This window comes from Terrapene carolina, unplaced genomic scaffold, assembly GCF_002925995.2.
Source record: "Terrapene carolina triunguis isolate 2854851 unplaced genomic scaffold, T_m_triunguis-2.0 Scaffold89, whole genome shotgun sequence".
NCBI classification, from domain to species: Eukaryota; Metazoa; Chordata; order Testudines; family Emydidae; genus Terrapene; species Terrapene triunguis.
The window spans coordinates 31,129,799-31,137,438 of NW_020664440.1; the positions used below are offsets into that span (position 1 = coordinate 31,129,799).

At 54.5% G+C, this 7,640-nt stretch overlaps 1 protein-coding gene across 11 annotated transcripts in view; it reads right to left on the reverse strand.

Moving 5' to 3' along the window:
• NRXN2 (neurexin 2) overlaps nucleotides 1-7,640 on the reverse strand; it is a 305,564-nt gene that overhangs the window by 21,408 nt on the left and 276,516 nt on the right. The window lies entirely within an intron of this gene.

The following is a 7,640-nucleotide window of genomic DNA, read 5'->3' on the forward strand; positions in this document are numbered from 1 at the left end:
GGGGACCCCACTTTGTGTGTAGGGGTCTGTGCAATGCCTGGCATGTGAGGACCCCGCTCTCTGTGGGGGGGTCTGTGCAATGCCTGGCATGATGGGGACCCCGCTCTGTGTGTGTGTGTGTGTGTGTGGGTCTGTGCAATGCCTGGCACGATGGGGACCCCGCTCTGTGTGTGTGGGGGTCTGTGCAATGCCTGGCACGGTAGGGACCACGCTCTCTGTGGGGGGGTCTGTGCAATGCCTGGCACGGTGGGGACCCCGCTCTCTGTGGGGGGGTCTGTGTGCTGTCCAGTGCGACAGGGCCCCTGAGTGTCAGGTGGTCTGTGCAGCATGTGGCACGACAGGAACCTGATCTCTGTTGGGGGGTCTGTGCAGTGCCCAGCCTGATGGGGACCAGATCTCGGTTGGGGGAGGGGTCTGTGCCGTGGCTGTCACATAGCAAAACACACCCGAGGCAGTCCTGTGTGATGGAGCTCTGGTCTCATGGCTCGGTGCCAGCATTCCCGTGCCCAGTGCTGGCCCCTCATGACAGCCATAAATCCCTCCCAAATGGGTACGGACAGTGCATTAATCCCATCAGTATCCTGGCCAGGCCCCAACCCACTAATGAGACTCACTGTCCCTGCCGTGCAACTGTGCCCAGCCCCTGCCTACCACTGCCTCCCGAGCCCCACGGCCGGCTGTCCCCCTGCGACATGGAGGAGCCATGGATGCATGTTGTAGTCCAACTGCAAACCAGCACCATAACAAGAGGTCACTGCACCTATGTCTATATATGGAGCATGGAGGGCATTGTCCCCATAGGTCCAGCCTGGGGAGCCCCCCAAAGCAGGGATCCCACACTCAGATTTGAGCCTCCCCACTCCTAAACAGGAGGGAGTGGATAAGCACCCAGGACGGATGAACTGCCGGGGACCTGGGACGAGGAGCTGTTCGTATCCAGCACCTTCTAGTGGACTGAGTAAATGACTCCTGGGTTCTATCCCCAGTTCTTGGAGGGGAGTGGGGTCCAGTGGGTTAGGGCAGGGGGGCTGGGAGCCAGGTTTCTAGGTTCTATTCCCCTCTCTGCCCAGCACGTCTTGTCTGTGGTGGGGCTATGCCACTGTCCCTTCCTTGTGCCCCCACCGGGCAGAGAATACTCTCCGGATGGGCGCCTGGGTGCCAGAGGACAGAAAAACCCACCGCAAATAGAATCCCCTTTAAACTCCCTGCCTTTCATCTCTGAGTCATTCCCCCCCGCACCAAAACCTACCCTCCCCCCCAGCCTCTCTCTCAAGGATGGGAAATCAGGCTGGTCTAATTACTGCTCTGGTTGCCATGGCAACAGGAAGATGACTTTGTCAGCGATTTTTATTTTTCATACACATGGGTGTGAGGAGGAAGAAAAATCCTGTGGCTGCTGCGGCAACAGCTCCTGGGGAGGGTGACCCTGGAGGTGAATAACGACACCTTACACCCTGATCCAGGCAGCACAGCACCAGCCCCTGGCCTGCCCACTCCATCCTCCTCTGGACCCCTGCCCACCCACCCATGTTCCCCTTGCCCCCCCTTCTCCAGCCCCCAGGTCCTGCACCCTTCCATCTTTCTCCAGCCCCTGCCCTCCACACCTGACCACCAGGCCCAGCCCACCCATCCATCCTCCCCATCCCCTTCCCACCCCTTCTTCAGCTGCAGCTCCTGCCCATGCCATCCATCCTTGCCCTGTGCCCCATCCCTGCCCTCACTGCTTCCATCCTCCTCCAGCCCCCTGCCTACCTCCCAGTCCCAGGCCCTGCCCACCCCCTCAACCCTCCCCAGCACTAGGCCCTGCCTACCTCCCCTCCATCCTCCTCACCCACCACACTTCATCCTCCTCCCTCGCCTGCCCATCCTTCTCTTGTTCCCCAGGCCTGTCCCCCTCCCCCCACCCCCCCCCCCCCCCCCCAGTTGTGTGTGTGACAGTGACGTGAATGCCTCTCCCCAAAATTAATTTGGGGGTTTTAAATCCCGTTCCCGCTCTACCCCCACCCCCTATCGCTCCATTGTGATTGCAGGGACTGCCCTCCCAAAGGACCACAGTCACCGGCCCCCTGCTGTTTACTTGCTTGGGGGCCAGCCTGGCTAACTCGGCCCTATTCTCAGGAGATGCTGGCTCAGGGGCAGGGCTCCAGGGCTGTGATGTATGGCTACTGTACAGTGGCCTGGCAGGGGGATGGCACTGGCTTACCAAGAGCTGTGGGTATCAAGCTGGGATGTTTTTCTAACAGATCTGCTCTAGTTCACACAGCAATGAATTCAGTAAAGGCCTATCCAGGAGGTTTTGCAGAAGGTCAGACTAGATGATCACAATGGTCCCTTCTGGCCTTGGACTCTATGAATCCAGCTTTGCCAGATGACCCTTTGCCTGGCTGACTCTTCCAGCTGGTCAGGAACGCTTTGATGAAATATTTCATTGCCAAAAGAGCCCATTCGTCAAAGCTCAATGTGTCCCTGGGGTCAGGGAGGCTCCAACGAATTCCCCGGTTCAAAAAAATGTCAGAAACAAGCTTCCAAATGGTTGATACTTTTGAACTAGAAAGATTCGGGGGGTTGGCTCAAAATGAATTTCCATTTCCAAATTAACTTAATTCAGACCAAAGGTTACAAAAGAGAAGGAAAACCAATCAAAACCACAGGGCCACAGGGCTGGGAGGGACCCTGGATCACCGAGTCCAGACCCTGCTATTGCAGGCACCGCCATCAGAGAATTTGGGTCAAAAACAGAACCAGTTCCATCTTCAAATCGGAGAGCCACATGCCGCCACAAGGCTGCTCCAGAACCTGTCTCCTCTGCTGAGCGATTTCCATTTCCCCAACTGACGGGTTTTCCCTCGTTTGTGCACTGTCCACATTTTGACTTCTTCGGGGACAAATGCACATGATTGCCAAAAGCCCCATGGGACAGAAAAGTCATTTCCTGCCTGGCCTGAAGGCACAGATTGGTTTGAGTCATAGAATCATAGAATATCAGGGGTGGAAGGGACCTCAGGAGGTCATCTAGTCCAACCCCCTGCTCAAAGCAGGACCAATTCCCAACTAAATCATACCTGCCAGGGCTTTATCAAGCCTGACCTTAAAAACCTCTAAGGAAGGAGATTCCACCACCTCCCTAGGTAACCCATTCCAGTGCTTCACCACCCTCCTAGTGAAAAAGTTTTTCCTAATATCCAACCTAAACCTCCCCCACTGGAACTTGAGACCATTACTCCTTGTTCTGTCATCTGCTACCACTGAGAACAGTCTAGATCAGGCCTGCACAACTCGTAAAGTGGCGAGGGCCATATTACTCCAAAGAAAACAGCTGAGGGCCGAACCTCCCCAGCCCTGCCGAACCCCCCCCCCCCAGCACCACCCAGCCACCCCCGAAACACACCCCCCCCCCCCAGCGCCGCCTGCCCCCTGGGAAAAAACCCTCCTTCCCCAGCGTCACCCTGCTGAAACAGCAGTATTGAACCTTGGTAATATGTTATAGCTGGCCCCTAAGGTAGTATAATCAAGGTAAAAGAAAAATGTCTTTTTGCTAGAAGTAAAATAAGATCTTCCCCCCACTTTGTAATCAATTGCCCTGTTGAATGAATGAGGTGTGAATGAAGAAGGCGTGGAAGGTAGCACCTCCAGACAGCTGCAATCCTTGGAGAGGGGATGGGAGCCAGACCAGATCAGTAGAACAGGTCAGCTACCGACTCGCCGCTCACCTCCTCAGCCCCCCACCCCCCCCGCCCCCCCCCCCCCCCCCCCCCCCCCCCCCCGCCGGCTCACCTCCCCCCCCCCGCCACTGCCCGCCCGCTCGTCTCCTCAGCCCCCCACCCCTCCAGCTTGCCTACTCACCCCCTGCGGGCCGCACAGTGAGCCCACGCGGGCCGCATGCGGCCTTCGGGCCGCATGTTGTGCAGGCCTGGTCTAGATCCATCCTCTTTGGAACCCCCTTTCAGATAGTTGAAAGCAGCTATCAAATCCCTCCTCATTCTTCTCTTCTGCAGACTAAACAATCCCAGTTCCCTCAGCCTCTCCTCATAAGTCATGTGTTCCAGACCCCTAATCATTTTTGTTGTCCTCCGCTGGACTCTTTCCAATTTTTCCACATCCTTCTTGTAGTGTGGGGCCCAAAACTGGACCACAGTACTCCAGATGAGGCCTCACCAATGTCGAATAGAGGGGAATGATCAAGTCCCTCGATCTGCTGACAATGCTCCTACTTATACAGCCCAAAATGCCGTTAGCCTTCTTGGCAACAAGGGCACACTGTCGACTCATATCCAGCTTCTCGTTCACTGTAACCCCTAGGTCCTTTTCTGTAGAACTGCTGCCTAGCCATTCGGTCCCTAGTCTGTAGCAGTGCATGGGATTCTTCCGTCCTAAGTTCAGGACTCTGCACTTGTCCTTGTTGAACCTCATTAGGTTTCTTTCTTAGAATCCTCTAATTTGTCTAGGTCCCTCTGTATCCTATCCCTACTCTCAAGGATATCTACCACTCCTCCCAGTTTAGTGTCATCTGCAAACTTGCTGAGAGTGCAGTCCATGCCATCTTCCAGATCATTAATGAAGATATTGAACAAAACCGGCCCCAGGACCGATCCTTGAGGCATGCCGCTTGATACCGGCTGCCAACTAGACATGGAGCCATTGATCACTACCCGTTGAGCCCGACGATCTAGCCAGCTTTCTATCCACCTTATAGTCCATTCATCCAGCCCATACTTCTTTAACGTGCCAGCAAGAATACTGTGGGAGACCGTATCAAAAGCTTTGCTAAAATCAAGGAATAACACATCCACTGGTTTCCCCTCATCCACAGACCGAGTTATCTCCTCATAGAAGGCAATCAGGTTAGTCAGGCATGACTTGCCCTTGGTGAATCCATGCTGACTGTTCCTGATCACCTTCCTCTCCTCTAAGTGCTTCAGAATTGATTCCTTGAGGACCTGCTCCATGATTTTTCCAGGGACTGAGGTGAGGCTGATTGGCCTGTAGTTCCCCGGAACCTCCTCCTTCCCTTTTTTAAAGATGGGCACTACATTAGACTTTTTCCAGTCATCCGGGACCTCCCCCGATCCCCATGATTTGTCAAAGATAATGGCCAATGGCTCTGCAATCACATCCGCCAACTCCTTTAGCACCCTCGGATGCAGCCCCATGGATTTGTGCTCATCCAGCTTTTCTAAATAGTCCCGAACCATTTCTTTCTCCACAGAGGGCTGATCACCTCCTCCCCATGCTGTGCTGCCCAGTGCAGTAGTCTGGGAGCTGACCTTGTTCGTGAAGACAGAGGCAAAAAAAGCATTGAGTACATTAGCTTTTTCCACATCCTCTGTCACTAGGCTGCCTCCCTCATTCAGTAAGGGGCCCACACTTTCCTTGACTTTCTTCTTGTTGCTAACATACCTGAAGAAACCCTTCTTGTTACTCTTAACATCTCTTGCTAGCTGCAACTCCAAGTGTGATTTGGCCTTCCTGATTTCACTCCTGCATGCCTGAGCAATATTTTTATACTCCTCCCTGGTCATTTGTCCAATCTTCCACTTCTTGTAAGATCAGCAAGGATTTCACTGTTAAGCCAAGCTGGTCGCCTGCCATATTTACTATTCTTTCTACACATCGGGATGGTTTGTTCCTGCAACCTCAATAAGGATTCTTTAAAATACAGTCAGCTCTCCTGGACTCCTTTGCCCCTCATGTTATTCTCCCAGGGGATCCCGCCCATCAGTTCCCTGAGGGAGTCAAAGTCTGCTTTTCTGAAGTCCAGGGTCCGTATTCTGCTGCTCTCCTTTCTTCCTTGTGTCAGGATCCTGAACTTGACCATTTCATGGTCACTGCCTCCCAGGTTCCCATCCACTTTTGCTTCCCCTACTAATTCTTCCCGGTTTGTGAGCAGCAGGTCAAGAAGAGCTCTGCCCCTAGTTGGTTCCTCCAGCACTTGCACCAGGAAATTGTCCCCTACATTTTCCAAAAACTTCCTGGATTGTCTGTGCACCGCTGTATTGCTCTCCCAGCAGATATCAGGGTGATTGAAGTCTCCCATGAGAACTAGCGGGTTGGACAGCATCAGGGCATGGGCAGAGAACAGCTCCACCAAGCCACTTCTCCCGAAGTGCTCCCATCTTGCTAAGGGACAACATGTCAAGTCTGTTAGCACTGAGGATTCCGGCTCCAGTCTTCCTGGTTTGACTAGAGCAGACCCGGGAGAACAAAAGATCCTAGCAGGGCTTAAAGGGGGACCAAATCAAGTGCGTCTGGAGAAACTAGCCCTGCCTAGTTTTCTGGGGGAGAAGGGGCTGGTAAGGGTTTGTATCTGTGGATGCTCTTAATCTGGAATCAGTGTCCCCTCCCCATACAGAATTAATCAGGAATAGCTAGTCCGCTTTCAATTCACCCACTCCCTCAATCTGGCTTAGCGTTCCTGTGTAGACAAGCTCCAGATAGACACGTGTGCAGACTGTAAACATCTTTCATCTCCGATGCATTGAACCTCTTGCTAGCTGCACACCACTTTGGTTTCAGAAAGCCATCTGGGTGTTGTGTATCTCTGGCCACAGGCTCCCAAGGAAGCATCTGCGGGGGAGCATGGTTCATCTGCAGTGTGCTGCCATCTCCCCAGGAGAGGTAAAGGTCTGGAGGAGGCCTGGCCCATGAGGGTGAGTGACAAAGTGGGAATTTTCTGTAACAGTTTTATGAAGCCTATGTGTTTACCCAGTATTTTGCATGGCACCCCAATGGGGAAGAAAGGACTGCCTGCTCTCAGGGCAGGCTGGCAGACATAGGTATGAATGTCACCTTGCTGTCTGAGCCTGAATGAGTCACAACCAACCCCAAATCAATGGCAAATCCAAGAAGAGAATGGCAAACCTGATCACCAGGCTAATGCCACCTAGAGCAGCCAAGGACCCAGAGGGAGATGGATTTCTCCACCTCTCAGCAGGGAAGTTGAGCTGAGACCCCAGGTGGAGAAGAAAGGACTGGAGGGGGGGCTGGGGAAGAAGCGCTGGCTGCTGGAGGAAGCTGGCAGCTCCCACCTGGGAACAGACTGAGGCGGGCAGACAGACAGACAGAGCCTGACCCCGGGGCCGGGCTCTGGGCTGAGCAGAATGGACTGTGCTTTAACCTTCAGCTCTCTGTGCTAAGCCACAGGCTGCCTCTGCTGGTGCCAGGTGACTAATAAACCGGCTGCCCTGGGGATGCTGCTCGAGGGTCACTGGAAATGCCGGCTGAGGGGCATCAGCCCCTGAGGGGTGGCCAAAGCCCTGCCAGGAGCCTGTCTCAGCTGGACTCGCTGGGCAGAGCTCAGGGGGAAGCAGGAGGGCTGGACCCTAAAGGGTGAGTTTCAGCAGGCGGGAGGCCTTGTGGCCTGCCCTGGAGGAAGAGTGAGAGCCCTAGGGTCTGGCACTTCCTCCAAGAGACTGTTCCAAAGCAGGGGTACAGCCCCGAGCCTGTGGATCTTTGACAAGGGGGGCATTCAGAGACCAGGCAGTGGGACAGCAGGGCAGTGAGCCCTGCAACTGTGTCAGGACAGGAGACTAGACCTCAAGGCATCCCCTGGCATCTCACCGGAACCCTGCCTTACCTGGGAGTTGTCAGCTCTGGGGGAGTGCAGGGGATGGGGATACAGGATAGGAAAGCCAGCCCCCCCC